Source organism: Monodon monoceros, unplaced genomic scaffold (genome assembly GCF_005190385.1).
Source record: "Monodon monoceros isolate NGI ecotype Baffin Bay Population unplaced genomic scaffold, NGI_Narwhal_1 Super_Scaffold_22, whole genome shotgun sequence".
In the NCBI taxonomy this organism is placed as follows: Eukaryota; Metazoa; Chordata; class Mammalia; order Artiodactyla; family Monodontidae; genus Monodon; species Monodon monoceros.
Window position 1 is genome coordinate 36,280,594 of NW_021703779.1, and position 16,304 is coordinate 36,296,897.

Genomic DNA, 16,304 nt, shown 5'->3' on the forward strand with positions numbered 1-16,304 from the left:
CCACTTCTGCCCGCCCTGGTGCCGCCTCTGCCCTCACATTGCTCCAGAGGCGAGGGGTATGAAACACAGTTCCTGGCCGTAGTGCGACCCTGGAGGGGCCGGCCGAAAGAAACAGTACTGCTTGAAAAATCTTTTCCGCATTTTCGTCCCTTCCCCCACCCCAGCTCCCCGAATTCCTAGCGTCTCACGCCTGGCCCGGCTTTCCCGGACGCACGCGCCACTCCTCCCTGGCGGAAGGCGGCCCCGGGTGGAGGGGGACCAGAGGGAGCATAAGGAGCAGGTGAGGGAGAAGGGGGGTGGGGTGGAGGAGAAGGAGAAGGAGGGCTGGGGGGCGGGCCTGGTGCGGGGCGGGCCTAGAGCGGGCGGGCTTCGTGCGGGGCGGGGCTCGACGGGGGCGGGGAACCTCAGGGCCTTGGGCGGTGCTGGGGCTGGTGGGAGTCTGCGCCGTCTCGCTGCTGCCTCCACCGCCGCCACTGCTGCTACCGCTACCGCCGCTGCCACTGGCCGAGCGGTTTTGTTTTTTTTTTTTTTTTTTTGGTTTGCCGGATCCGCCATATTGAGGAGGACGGGCAGCCGCGGCTGCGGAAGCTAGTCTCCGCCGTCGCCGGAGCCGCAACCTCCCTGCACCCGGCCCGTCCGGGCCTCTGCCGCGCGGAGCCCCTCCCCGTTCAGCTCACAGGCCTCGCGGGAGGCGGCCGCCTCAGCGCCCGGTGCTTTGCTCGGCGCCGGGAGCGAGGAGCAAGCCGCCGCAAAGCGACCAGGCCCGGAGCGGGGACAGAGGCGGCGACCAGTGGAAGGTGAAGCCGCCACTGCGGGAGGAGGAGCAGGAGGAGGTGACGCAGGAGAAACGCACCGCCCGGAGCCCGTCTGCGCTCAGAGAGAGCCCCAGCCCGAGGCGAGAAGGGGGAAGAGGGCCGCCGCCGGCTGAGGAGGAGGAGGAGGCGGCCGCGGCCACCGCTGCTGCAGGGCGGGCGCGGCGAGCAGCGAATTCGGGCGTCGCTGTGCAGCCCCCTGGTTCCTACGCCTGCAGCCTCTCGACACACTTTGTCGCCCGTCACCCTTGGGCCTGGGATGCACCCACGGTCGGCCTTGTCCTGGGACTGAGCCTTGCTGCCGCTTCTGTGTATCCTGCTTCTGAAGAGAAGACGCCTGTGTCGTGCGGTGGGTAGCTAGCCACGCCGGGACTACGCGCTTTTCCGGGGCCAACAGCTGGATCGAGGGGAGGGAAGAGGGCGAGGGGGGTGTGCGTACGCGCGGTTCCTCCCGCGGCGGCCGCGGGCCGGGCTGGGGGCTTCCCGGCTCTCCCGCCTGGGCCCCGGGCGGGGCGGGCGCGCGCGGCGCGGGGCGGGCCGCGGGGCTCCGTTCCATGCCCAGCCGGCGTCCCGGGAGCGTGTCTGTGTGTTTTGGACTGTAAGGGAAAATGGCTGACGGCTCCGTCCCTCCTCCTCCTCCCCCTTCCCGTCCTGTCTGGGGCCGCGTCGGAGGATGGAGTCTCCGGGCGCGGCGTGCAGCCCCCGCATCCGCAGTCCGGGGCCGGGTCGGCGCCGGGGGATCGTCGCCCCCAGGTCCCGGGGTTTGCAGCCCGGCGCTCGGCGGGCTCGCGGCCGGTTTCCTTCCCGGTCTCGTTCTACTTGACACCAAACGCCATTACTGAGGTGGAGTGATTTGGAGCCGTAGAGCTAGGCCTCGGCTACGCCTGGCTATCGGGCCCGACGACTTGTCCGCCTCCCCCCGCCCTCCTGCGATAACCCGCAGCTTCTCCTGGGCCCTGTGGTCTGGGAGACGGAGCCGGGTTCCGGGTTATCGGCCTCCTTCGCTTCCTTCGCCCTCTTTTATTTACGGAGGGCCAAAGCCGCGAAAGATGTTTTGAGGGAGAAATCGCTTCCAAGCGAGCTTGGACCGACCACCTTTCTATTTTTAACTGTTTCTGCAAAGAATATTAGCATGTACGAGTTTGTTAATGATAAAGCCTTCAGATTCTTGTGATGTGACGCTTCGGGTTTGAGAAACGGTTTATTTTTCATTCATTGTGAAATATTAAGTTAAAGAGTTATGGAGCAGGTGTATACGTGTTTTGCAATATTTGTATGGATTTTTGGGGCGACTGGAACTTACGCAGTGACTTTTAAGATCTTCAACTGAAGCTGCTTAAATTAAGCTTATTTTTTTTGCAAAGTCCATAGTTATAACGTTAATTGGATTTTGCATCGTGCAGTTTACAGGTGTGTGTAATTTCTACAGACAGTCTTTGAATTTAACTGAGCGAGTTCTAGGTTAAATTTTTATGCTTTATTTTGAGGGGAGGGAAATATATTTGTAGCCATGAGTCCCCATGAAACCCATGAGTCTAAGTCTATATAACGTTTGTAAACCTTAACTTCTGAGGAAGAATTCGGGGTTTTTTAGATTAGGAAGCTTTTCAGCAGACAGTTAACCTCTCTTGGAGCTCATTCTCTATTCTTAGTGATTATATGGTAAGGATTCGTTAACCGTGACTAGCTTGGCTTTTTTAATCCGTATACTTGAACTTAAAAATAGAGACTACAAACTCTTTTAGATCTCATTGGTCTACTGATTCAGTGGGCTGCCATTTTGGTTTCAGCAAATGCCTTCCTAGTTCTGAAAGATTTACGTGTTAAATACACAGAGATGTCAACATTTGTTTTCTCAATTTTATAACCCATGTGCTTTGTCATACTTGTAACAGTGTTTGGATTTGAGTGAAAACCAGAAATATTTGAGATTGGTGTACCAAGGGCAAACTCAAAATGTTTCTGATAGCATGTTATGTTTTGTTTTCTCTCATTTAAAAATAAGACTTTTGAACTATATGTATTTTTTTTGCCTTTTTTGAATATTTCTTGCATGAACACTTAATTTGCAATTCTTAACGTGTTATTTTAATGTTCTCATGCCTTTTCTTCCTTTTATTTGCTGACCTTGGTAGTTTCTGAGAAGGAAAATTTCTGGAGGGATTAAATAACACCAAGAACCGTACATGTGAGAATCTAAATTCCTTAGAAAGTAGCTTTGAAGGGCAGATTTTACCTTTCACCAAATTATTGGAATCTCTTGGTGTTCCATAGTTTCCTTGTTTTATCAGTGGAATGCTTCAGTAGGATTTACTTTGGATCTTTTTTCTTCCAGACTCTTGAAATAAATTTTCTGACATCTCAAGAGGATGAGAGATTTTATGAATATCTCCTGAAAGATAATTTTTCTGATATGATATTAATAATGCTGCTTAGTTTTTGAAAATGGATGTTTCTAGTGAATTTGCTAGTCATCAAGTTCTTGATTAGTTGGACACAGCAAGCATTCTTTTAGCTTATTTTTTGTTTCATAAGGTCAATTTTAAAACATTGTTTTTGTACTTAAGTTTCAGAATTTTAATATTGAACCAAACTTTGTTTAAATCAGGTTATATTTCCCCTATTGGTGGTATGTTTTCTGAATCTTGAAATTTTTTTCCCAAAAAATTGGATAACAGGGTTTTAGTTCTCTGAGGATCTGTATTTTTGATAGGTATCGTATTTATTGTTAAATTCTTTTCTAATTTTAACATAGAGTCTAACATTAATACTTGCGAAAGGGTTAATGTGTTGGACCTCAACCCTGACTGCACGTTAGAATCACTGGGCGGGGGTGGGGGTTAAAAAAGTATATACTGATGCCCGCGTCCCATTCCTGGAGACTTATTAATTGGTCTGGTATGGGCCCTGGGCAGCGGTGTATTTTAAAAGGATTATGAGAGTTATGTACCACAGTGTTCATTGCAGCACTCTTTACGGTAGCCAGGACATGGAAGCAACCTAAGTGTCCACTGACAGATGAATGGACAAAGAAGATGTGGCACATACATACAATGGAATATTACTCAGCCATAAAAAGAAACGAAATTGAGTTACTTGAAGTGAGGTGGATGGACCTAGAGTCTGTCATACAGAGTGAAGTAAGTCAGAAAGAGAAAAGCAAATACCGTATGCTAACACATATATATGAATCTAAAAAAAAAATGGCTCTGACGAACCTAGAGGCAGGACAGGAACAAAGACGCAGATGTACAGAGTGGATTTGAGGACACGGGGAGGGGGAAGGGTAAGCTGGGACGAAGTAAGAGAGTAGCATGGACATATATACACTACCAAATGTAAAAATAGATAGCTAGTGGGAAGCAGCTGCATAGCACAGGGAGATCAGCTCGGTGATTTGTGACCACCTAGAGGGGTGGGATAGGGAGGGTGGGAGGGAGACGCAAGAAGGAGGGGATATGGGGACATATGTATACATATAGCTGATTCACTTTGTTATACAGCAGAAAACACAACACTGTAAAGCAATTATACTCCAATAAAGATGTTTTTTTTTAATTTAAAAAATAAAAGGATTATGGGTGATTCTCATGCAGTCAGGGTTGAAAACCATTGTTATTGCTGTTAGCATGTTCTTGTTGAACTTTCCAGTGGATAAATAAGATGGTTTTCTTCTTCAACTGTTTTCAGTTATCACTACAATTGTCATTTGGTGACTTAATTATGTGCCAGCACTATGTTAAACACTCCATTTATCACTGTATATGGATCATATTATTTCCATTAAACAGATAAAGGACTAAGGTCTGTCAGGTTCAACCAGTGGTGCTTCGACTGCTCTGCCATGTTAGTGAAATGACACTGATTACTATTTTTTTAAAAAAATGAGGACTTTTGCTTTGTTTCCTGTACCAGAGAGGCTTTAGATTAAAATTTTAATAAAAATGTAATAGTCTGCAATTTGGGAAGTATCTTGATTGACCAAGGGAGATGCTAAAACTTCGCAGCAAACAGGTTCTTCCCCTTCCATATGTCTCCCAACATGTTCAGGTTGATAGTTTAATTGGTGGGTCTTTTTATGACTAAAATAATGTAAGGCAACTTAACATTCCTAAAAGATGCAAAATCTAGGCATTTCTCTCCCAGTGATCTATTTAAATCATATCCCATAAGTGAACATTTAGTATCATGTGAATTTTTATTATCTCAATTTGAGAATTCTGAGTTTTATTTAGCTTAGTTTAAAGTCAGTGTAATTTTCACAAAAAGTTTTCAAAATGAAAGGTTTTATTTTGCATTTTTGCAATATTGGTTGGTAATTTTATGGAATGAATGAAATAGTAATAACATCTTTATTTGGTGTTTGTTTCTCTTAATTTCCTTGGTCTGTTGTGCTAAATTCTATATTGGGGGGTTGCTAATGTAGAATCTATGAGCATTCTTAATGTGGCACAAGATTTGTCAGAGATCTTTCTGTTAAATTAATGATCACTGTCCTATTTTCTATGTTATAAAGTCTGTCATAAGGAAAAAAGAAGTCATGAAATGCCTGATATTTATGTATATTGGAGTTTGAATTTACCATTCAGTTATTACTGTTGAGTGGAAAGTAATGATCAATGTAATACGCTTTTAAGGAATAAGGTGTGAAAAGGCATACTATTAAGACGAGATATCTCACTTAAATTTATTCTTCAGTGTGCCTGTGCTAACCTTTTGGGCTTCAGTACACTCTCACACTCTACATGCATTTGATAGCCAGTGGGTTTCTAATTCTATTTTCAGTCACTGTCTAACAGTAATTTTCTAGTTCAGCTGTGTATCAGAATCACCTGTGCAGCTTTTTCAAAATGTATTTGCTTAGGTCTTACTCTGGGGAGATTATAATTGAGTAGGTTTGGGGTGGGAACTGGGCATTTAATTAAACTCAAAATATTCTGATGAGCAGCTAGGTTATTTTTTGGCAATTTATTTTAGAAAAAGAGATCTGAGATTCTGAGTTTATACACACACATTTATTTATTATCTCTTACTGAGCATCTTAGAGTTAGGGTTCCAGCTCTAATACTAACATTATTAATATCTGTTAAGGCATTAGCTTCCTTTTCATCAAATATTTATTGGGTATCTACCCTGTGCCAGGCACTGTCCTAGAGATTACTGTTGTCTAGAAGCTTACGTTATATGAAGTGAGGGCCATTGGACTAGCTGGTCTGTATAAAGTCCTTCCTAGCTCTAATTTTGTCATTCCTTATTGTGCTTCGTAGAAGGGGACTGAATTAAGTTGTTATAAGAAATATACTAGTTTTGGTATAAGTTGATGGAACTTTCCTTTTACCTTTCATCTTTTTTAAATAAGTTAAATAGAATTTCCTATGAACGCCAGCCTTCTCTAGTGAGCCCAAATGTCAAGTACAGTAGAAATGGATTCTTTTAGTATTGGCTTTAGAAATAGCTATACTTACGATGCTTTTAATTTTGGGCCAGTAACTACATACTCTGGTGTCACCTGTTCCTCCTGCCATTCCTTTTCTGTATTGATTCTGTCAGTTATCTCTGCACTGCTTGTGTGTTTTTCTGTTTGTTTTACTTATTTTGTTCAGATGCTTTGATTAAATTTGTTCTCCAGATTCTTTTAGGTTGGTGGCATCCGTCTGGTCAGACTCAAGATCCTAAGTCACTGACATATCCCTAGCACCTAGAAAGTGCCTGGCACATAGACATTCAATAATTATTTGTTGGACGTTCAGTTCATCATTTTCTTGTATGATTTCTCTATGTCTTTGGGTTTTGTTTTTCTAATTCTCTTTATTACTTGGAGTCACTTAACTTGACCTAATAATCCTTTTATGATGAGCAGCCCTGGAAGGAATCTTAGATCTAGTCAAACTCCTTGTTTTTCAGATGAGGAACATGGCTCAACGAGGTGAAGTAACTTCACTAAGATAGTGTACATAGACTACCTTCTGTGTGAAGCTATTTCCGTATCTAACAAGTCACGTTAATTATTAAATTCTTTGAATTCCATGACCTTTGTAGTCACTCATATAATTCACACTTAAATCTCTTCCTAATGGATAAATAAGGTCAGGGATTCTGTCCTTTACCTTTATGTATTACAGAGTGCATAGAATAACATTGTTTATTGGGACTTCCTTGGCGGTCCAGTGGCTAAGAGTCCACGCTTACACTGCAGGGGGCATGGGTTCCACCCCTGGTCACGTAGCTAAGATCCCACATGCCATGCGGTGTGGCCAAAACAACAACAAAAAAACCCCATGATAACATTGTAAACAATAACTTTGCCTCAAAGGCAAAATGTGGGGGAATGTTTGATTTCTAATATCTATAACGGCTTGTATCATAATATTATAGCCCCTTTCTGTTTATCCTTTCTGTAACTGATCAATCATGTATGGTTTGAACACTTTAGACCCATATTGGCCAACCGTTATCGAAGGAATTATTTTCCTTGGGACAGTTTTGAGCTGGTAAGTCTTGGATCCCATCTTCAGCTACCTACCTGTGAAGTGGGAAGAAGAAAATTTAGGAAGAGAAAAAGGAGTAGGAGAAACCTCTTTTTCCTGTCCTATTGTGTTCATTTCCTTCCTACTGACTTTGGTGGTTACTGAGAGTTGTAAGTTTAGGTTGTTGGTTACATCTCTCTTTTCTGGTCTTTTTTCTTAGCTGGTTACTTAGAACTTCTACATAAGTCTACTCGATTAACTTGGACAGGGAAATTATATGGTGTTAGACCCATGTTCTGCCTAACAGAGTATTCCTGATCAAGGTAGTGTAGAAAGATTTGGTTGCTCTCCTTGATAACACTGTCAGGGTTCAGAGCAGGGATCAGCAAACTTTTCTTGTACAGGGCCAGATTGTAAATATTATAGGCTTTAGGCTTTGCGTTCTTAAGAGGCAAAATCGAGGTTGTTAGGTAAATTTTTCATTGATGAAATTCAAAATATAATGATAGTTGAGTACAATTAATTGTAATTTAGGTCTAATGAGAAGAAGAGAATTGCGGGGGAGGCCAGTAATACAGTATTTTGCCTATTTGGGGTTTAAAGTTCATATTCCCTGTCATCAGGTTGATTGTAAATGACGCTGTGTGAAATCCATTCTCAATTTTGTGGGCTGTACAAAAACAGGAGGCTAGATTTAATCTGTGACCATAGTTTGGCAGCCCTGGTTTAGAGCAGTGGCTCTCAAACCTGGAGGACTTGTTAAAACAGATTGCTGGCTCTTGCCCCCAGAGTTTGATTCATTAAGTATGGAATGGGGCCCAAGAATGTGCATTTCTAACAAGCTCCCAAGCATGGAACTACCCTTGGAGAATTACTGGTTTAGAGATGAAATCCAGCATATCCTATTTTTTATCAGGCTGATCACTTTGTTTAATTTTTCTTGAATCTTTATTTTGTACTTTGTTTTAAATTCAACAATTACTTGTTAAATGCCTGTTATGTGCTAGGTATTATACCAGGTAACAGGGATACACAAGATGAGCAAAACACAATTGTCCCTGTCATACATACTGGTTAGAAGGAGTTTAAAAATTAATTTCCACAAACCCTTTAGAGCTAGAGTCTGGGGACAAAGAGCGCCATTTGGAAAGCAGTGCAGTGGTGTTTGATACTCATGTTAAAGGAAAGCTAAATTGGAAAGAGGCATTATCAAACTATTTCATTAAATACTTTAACCAATTTATTATTTGATAGAAAGCTTTCTAAAGATGTTATATACTTTTTCTTTATAACTTCTGTCTGATTATGAGATTATTGTAATCTATTCGATTAAGAAAAAGTTTGGGTAGCATAAGGGAATAAAAGCAAAGAGCAAAACACACAAACCCCACCTCTAATAATTCCATCATGTAGAAGTAACCGTATTATTAGATGTTGGATGTGTGTTAGATCAAAGGTTCTTAGCAGTTAATCAGTTTACTAAGTCATGTTTCCTCATGTCCTCTGCCTCCACTTCTGCTTCAGGACTTCAGAGTGTGCCATTTGTTCATCCTGCCTAAAGACACCGTTTTGGGGTCCTTCCTCACTCCGCTGTTCCTTTTTTAGATACTGTTTTGGTAAATACTGCTCAAAAATCTCACCGTGAAGTTGGTTTTAATATAACTTTCCGACTTTCCCACCGTTTAAAATTTTCTTTTCCGCTGTTCTCCATTCACTTGACTCAGGATTCTCCATACACTTCCTATGCTTTCCCACTTCTGTTGCTTTGTTTTTTCAATCTCCAAAGGGGCTTCCTGTTCTTTGCCAGTGGCAGTAACATCGAGAGTATAATTTAACTGTTCTTTGGCCTGTTTCATTTTATGCATTTGTTGCTTTTCTTCTTTGGTGGCTATTGAGGTTTAAGGATGGTTCACATATATACTAAAAGGCCCCAGGCTTTTCTTGTTTTAATTAATTAATTCATTTATTTGGCTGCGTCGAGTCTTCATTGCAGCAAGAGGGCTTCTCTCTAGTTGTGGTGTGCGGGCTTAGTTGCCCCGCGGCACGTGGGATCAAACATGTTCCCCGACCAGAGATCAAACCCGCGTCCCCTGAATTGGAAGACGGATTCTTAACCACCGGACCACCAGGGAAGTGCCGGCCACAGACTTTTTTGAATTAATGTTTTTGTGTTTTTGTTTTTTCTTAGCTATCTCATTTTCTCAGTAATCTTTATTTTCACTGTTGTGAGTCGTGGTTCCAGTCTAATCCTCCCCACCCCACCCCCCAAAAAACGTTCTGTGGACTGGGAAAGGAGGTAAGAGTTGTATATTATAATTGTGACTATATAAAGAGGAAGGATTTCTTAACAAGAACTTTGAGCTCTGATTATTTCTGTACCTTTTCCACTTGAAACATGTTAGTCCTCAGCTGTGATATATTTGACTTTTGTATATTCAATACTTTAATATGCTATAAATACACTTAATACACTTGACTTTTTGTGTGCGTGTGTGTGTGGTACGCGGGCCTCTCACCGTTGTGGCCTCTCCCGTTGCGGAGCACAGGCTCTGGTCGCGCAGGCTCAGTGGCCATGGCTCATGGGCCCAGCTGCTCCGCGGCATGTGGGATCTTCCCGGACCGGGGCACGAACCCGTGTCCCCTGCATTGGCACGCAGACTCTCAACCACTGCGCCACCAGGGAAGCCCATACACTTGACTTCTTTAAGTCAAGTTCAGACTTCTGTCCATTAGCTGAAGTGTCTTTTTATTGCAGGGTGGTATTGCCTGCCTGAGAACTGTTCTGTTTCAGCAGTTTTGCTGTATTTGTACAGCACTGTCTTGTGTGTTGATTTGTAAGTTCAGTTGTATTTTGCCCTTTTATAAGTGAGTGGGAAAACAAAAGTGCATCAGCTGGGGAGCTCAAACCTAATATCTTTGAGATGGGACTGGTTGGGGATATGAATCTTTAACCTTACAGGGTTAGGTTGTGCTCATTGGTTATGTTGGTTGACTTTGTTCAGTGGTGAGTGAAATAATTAGAACGAAACAGGAAATTAAGTATGGCGAGTATGTAATAAAGCTTGTATGTGAAAGGTGAGGTGTAACTAGGGATTTTACAATACTTTCCTTCACTCTGACTCTGAGAGTTGGAAAAACCCCTAGAAACATGTGAATCTATCGTTTGGCTTTGAAATATTTGTCTTCTATCACATTTTCAGGAATGCGTTATATATGAAAGGAGGGTACTGCCTATGCACAGTGTTTGCCTAGACTCTTGTGGAAATGACTACAGAAAGTCTCATTTACTTATATTTAATCTGTCTGTATATATCTGTTTACTGTGTTCATCGTACATAGATAGCAATTAGTTACGCAAAACTCTTTTTTTATTGACTATAGTTGATATACAGTATCAGTGTACAATATAGTTATCCAAAATTCTTGAGAGTTTTTGACTTGGAGCATGCTGAACTAGGGTGAGAGGGATTGTGGGTCTAGACTGAGGGTTGGAGAAGCCTAATGGAGTGCTTGTAGGTGTATTTCTTGTCTCATAACGGATGTCATTATCTGAGCCATATGTCAGCTATCTCAAATTACTCCTACTTGAGGATTACCTTAGTTATCCTCAGTGCATCATGGGAAGAAGAATCACATCAGTGAAAGGAGACTAATGGAAGGATTCTTTGGCTTCTGTTCATCTACACAACCACAAAAATCAGGTTCTTCGAGTACCTCCATTTCTCTTCCTGCTCTCTTCCCAAATACTGCTGAAAACTCTCACCATGTCGGCTCTACCCAGACTAGGTCATTTTGATGTAATTCTGGTTTACTTTTCTGAGGTTATTTCTTGTTCTCTCATGTAATCAAATTATCCATAGTTGATGTGGATGCTCCAGTCTTTCCTATTCCCGTGGCTTTACTCTTGGAACTCCGTCTCCCTTTTGTGGCTAGCCACCTAGCCATCTTCATGAACTGTTTCCTGATTCTCTCCAGTTGGAAGTGGTCGTCATTTTCTCCGAACTCTGGTAGCATGTACCACCCCCCCATGCTTTTCTTTTGGCATTCCACTTTTTATTTTTTAATTGATTTATTTATTTGGCTGCGTTGTGTCTTCGTTGCTGCGTGTGGGCTTTTCTCTGGTTGCGGTGAGCAGGCGCTACTCTTCGTTGCGGTGCACTGGCTTCTCATTGCAGAGCATGGGCTCTGGGCACGCGGGCTCAGTAGTTGCGGCTTGCGGGCTCTAGAGCGCAGGCTCAGTAGTTGTGGCGCATAGGCTTAGTTGCTCCGTGGCATGAGGGATCTTCCTGGACCAGGGCTCGAAACTCGTGTCCCCTGCACTGGCAGGTGGATTCTTAACCACTGCGCCACCAGGGAAGCCCCTTAGCATTCCACTTTTTTTGTTTCTTTATGTTTCTTCAAAAACAGCCTCTGGGAAGGTGGCTCTGAGAAGTTTCCTGAGGCTCAGTTGATAGTGTCTAAATCTGAACTGTCCTTTGTAGGTGGTCAGAACCCCTCTCAGCCTGATTGAGAAGGTGTAGTTGGTAGTAAAGAGCTCTAATCTCGGTCAAAGGGCTTGGGTTATGATTGTAACTACTGCCAGTTAGTGAGCAAATTATTTAACCTAGATGAAATTGTAAAATGAAGGATTTGGACTGGGTGACTGCTATCTTATAACGATTGAATTGAACTCATTTTATACTATTCTGGCACAAGGGGATATAAAGATAAATCCTTACCTCCTAGGCTCTAACGTCTGTTGGACCAGACTATATAGTGTGATAAGTGCTGTACTAAATAGTGGTGTGGAAAATAGAATGGTAAAAGAGATGAAGAGGGACTTCCCTGGTGGCTCAGTGGTTAAGAATCCGCCTGCCAGTGCAGGGGACACGGGTTTGAGCCCTGGTCCGGGAAGATCCCACATGCTGCGGAGCAACTAAGCCCATGTGCCAGAGCTACTGAGCCCACGTGCTGCAACTACTGAAGCCCGCGCGCCTAGAGCCCGTGCTCCGCAACAAGAGAAGCCACCGCAGTGAGAAGCCCACGTACCACAACGAAGAGTAGCCCCCGCTCGCCGCAACTAGAGAAAGCCCGCACGCAGCAACGAAGACCCAAGGCAGGCCAAAATAAATAAGAGAAAAACAAAAATCATTCTAGTTTGGTGTTGAGTGAGGTTTGTTGGTTTTCAAAGGTGCACTATTTTGGTGGCCCTGTGAATTAGAGCAGAGACTTCTGGGCAGAGAAAGCAACTTGAGATCAGGGTTTTTAAACTTCAACACTGTTGATAGCTTGGACCAGATAATTCTTTGTTGTAGGGGTGCTCTCCTGTTCCTCTCTGATCTCTACCCACATAATGCCAGTAGTACACCACCCCCTCAGCTGTGACAGCTAAAAGTATCTCCAGACATTGCCAAATGTGCCCTGGGGGCAGTATTTGAGCGCCACTACTTGAAATGGACGAATGGAAGTGTGAAAGTGTAATGTTTTTACAGAAAAGCTGGTAGTAGAATGTAGAAGAAACACTGGAGATATTGGGAGGGGAGGGGGATTTGGGGATATGACACTAGAAAGGTAATTTGAGTAAGGCTAGAGCACAAGGGACGACCTTAGTGCCGCTTTAGGGCACTTTTGTTTTGCGGGTAATGAGATGGGCCTTCAAGTTTAAGTGAAAGGTAGAGATAATTAGATCTGTTGTTTATTTCTGAAAGATAATTCTGATGGCATCATGGTGGACATGTTGGAAAGTTGGGTAGCAAGGGAATTGAGACAGTATTTGTAAGGGTTTCGCTGAAAGATAAGAGAATGGTTTAGGGAATGGAGTAAAGGAATGAGGTACCTGGGACTCCACTTGTATGAGGATGGTGCTGCTAATTTGACTTCGGCTTCTCTGTCACTGAATGTTATACTTAACTAAAAAGCTAGACACCTTTATTATCTTCCCCTTCAACTCTTTCTCCCCACCGAGAGCTTCTGTCTGTTGAGATCTATTGAAAGGTCATCAGGAGAAAGGAATCTGGGTTATAGAATGACTGTTTTCCCAATGTGGCTCCACTACTTAAACAGTGGATTATCAAAGCACATGCCTTTTTTTTTTTTAACCACCCCCTCCCCCAGCATGTAGGGGACTACAATCTGGCATCCAGTTGAGTGTTAACTGTAGGCTCGCCATGGTTTGTATAGGTGATACTTTACAGCTTTTGAAATAGACTGATATACAAAAATAGATGAATAAAGTTATTGTTTAAATAGTTGCAGTAATCCCATTGGCTTCTATTTTGGAGGGTTTTTTTGTTTGTTTTAAAAAACTGCTCATATTTGAAGTGAAAATAACACAGTCAGTGGAAATGTACTGAATTTGGAATCAGAAGGGCTGTGTTTTAGTTTTAGAATCCTGCCCTCTGTGAAGTCACTTAACAGTGAGGACCCAAAAGGTTATTAGTTACCTGTAAAACCAAGGTGTTGGATGAGAGACGACTTAAGGTACCTTTTTTTTTTCTTTTAAAGTTAGTAAATTTTCTCTCTATCCCTAAAGATGTGGAAAAAACTGGAGTGTAGAGAAGAGACATTTTCAAGTAAAGGAACATAGGAAAGGTTTTAAAAAAGGGTTCATAGGCTTAGGAGTTAGTATTGGATTGACAGGTAAAGGGAGGGATAATGTAATTTGAATGTTTCCCTTGTTTTTCGTGTGTGTGTGTGTGTGTGTGTGTGTGTATAGGGCTTTATTTTATTTAGTATCCTGTGGGTTAATTGTGTTTGCCCAACAGCTTGTAGTGTGAATTTAGGGACTACAGACTTGGTAACCAGGGGTAAAATTTCTTGGCTGGCAGAGCAGCTTAAAGTTTGGTTAAGTTTTCATCTGAAGTCTAGATTAAGCTTTAAGAACGTACTGCTGTTAAAAAGTGATGTGGCCTGCAGGGGGAATAAAATTTAGGGGAGATTGTTTTTTTCTGAATTGAGAATGAAAGTATGTGGATAAACAGAGTAGCAGTGATTTTTGTCTGGCACAGACGGTTTCAGAGAAAACGTTGATAACCTTGTTTTTCATCACTGTAAGAGAAGTAGCAAAAGAAGCCTATCATTTTTATTGTGTATCAGTAGGCCAGTCATTCTTAAACTTACTGGTCTCAGGACTTCTTTATAATTATTGAGGACCTCAAAGAGCTTTTGTTAACATAGGGTTCTATCCATTGATATATATTACTATATTAGAAACTAAAACAGACATTTAAAATTTTTATGTGTGTATTTAAAAATAAAACTCATTGCAAGTTAATGTAAACAATACTTTTATGAAAAATAACTTCCAAAACAAAAGTTAGTGAGAAGAGTGACATTGTTTTACATTCTTGCAAATATCTTTTATCTGACCTAATGAAAAACAGGTGGATTCTCTGTCTCCTTCCTTCAGTCTGTTGTGATATAATACATCATGTAGCCTCTGGAAGAACTCCACTGTATACCTGAGAGAGAATGGCAGTGAAAATGGCAAATAATGTCTTATTATTATGAAAACATAATCTCTGGGATCTGCTGAAAGGGTCTTAATGGACCACACTTTGAGAACCAGTGCCTTAGACTCCCAAGGGAAGTTTGACATTATGTTTTGAGTGGCTTACCTACTATACAGTTTCACTTTTTTTTTTTTTTTTTTTGCTGGGCCGTGCTGAATGTGGGATCTTAGTTTCCCGACTTAGTTCGAACCTGTACCCCCTGCATTGGCAGCACAGAGTCTTTAACCACTGGATTACCAGGGAAGTCCCCAGTTTTGGTTTTTAATTGAGATATAACTTGCATACAGTTTAAGTCCACAAGTCTTAAGTGTGTGACTTGATACAATTTTATAAATGTATATATCTGTATAACTATCATTCAGATCAACATATAGAACATTTCCAGAATCCTAGAAGACTCCCTTATGCGTCTACTCCTCCAACCCCCTGCCCCCCAATATTCTGACCCATATCTTTCAATGAATTAGTCATGCTTGGTTTTGAATTTCATATAAACAGAATAATACAATATGCACTCTGCTTCTGGCTTTTTTTGCCCAACAGATGATTGATTAATTTCTTCTTTTTCATTAAGATGTCATTATTTGAAATATACCATTATTTGTCTATACATTCTACTGTTGGTGGACATTCAGATTGTTTACAGTGTTTTCACTAATTATAAAGTGTTGCCATGATTGTTTTAGTATGTGTCTTCTTTTTTTTTTTGCGGTACGCGGGCCTCTCACTGTTGTGGCCTCTCCCGTTGTGGAGCACAGGCTCAGCGGCCATGGCTCACGGGCCCAGCCGCTCCGCAGCATGTGGGATCCTCCTGGACCGGGGCACGAACCCGTGTCCGCTGCATCGGCAGGCAGACTCTCAACCACTGCGCCACCAGGGAAGCCCTCTTCTTTTTAATTATTACTATATTTTTGGCCGCACTGTGTGGCATGCGGGATCTTAGTTCCCTGACCAGGGTTCAAACCTGTGCCTCCTGCGTTGGAAGCTTGGAGTCTTAACCACTGGACCTCCAGGGAGGTCCAGTATGTGTCTTTTGATGGTCTCTTTGGTATACACCCAGAAGTGAAATTGCTGGGTTATAGGGTATATGTGTGTTTAGCTTTAGTAGATGCTGCCAAACAGATTTCCCAGAGTAGTTGGTTATATTAGTTTAGAATCCTATCAGCCCTGTAGTTTGATGTCATTGTTCCTTAGCAGCATTTAGTACTGTCGGTCCTTTTAAGTTTAGCCATTTGGGTGGAGATTTAGGAATATCTAATTGTGGCTTAAATAACCATTTACCTGTGTTTAATGCCGTTAGAACCTTTTCATATGCTTATTGGTGAATACATCTGGAAAGATCTTTGCACTTGAGAGATTCAATACTTCAAATTAAAATATGGCCTTTAGAAATAAACCAAGAAGACAAGATATAACAAGTGTTGGTGAGGGTATGGAGAAAAGGGAACCTTTGTGCAGTGTTGCTGGGATGTAAATTGGTGCAGCCACTGTGGAAAGCAGTATGGAGGTTCCTCAAATTAAAAATAAAAGCTATA

The 16,304-nt window shown here is 42.4% G+C and overlaps 1 protein-coding gene across 2 annotated transcripts in view; it reads left to right on the top strand.

The window, feature by feature from the left end:
* The first annotated feature begins 547 nt into the window (after positions 1 to 547).
* USP9X (ubiquitin specific peptidase 9 X-linked) overlaps positions 548 to 16,304 on the top strand; it is a 124,507-nt gene continuing 108,750 nt past the window's right edge. For both annotated transcript variants that reach the window (XM_029240274.1, XM_029240275.1), the window contains exon 1: positions 548 to 1,161. The gene's annotated coding sequence lies outside the window, so the exon portion shown is untranslated. The remainder of the gene's footprint in view (positions 1,162 to 16,304) is intronic.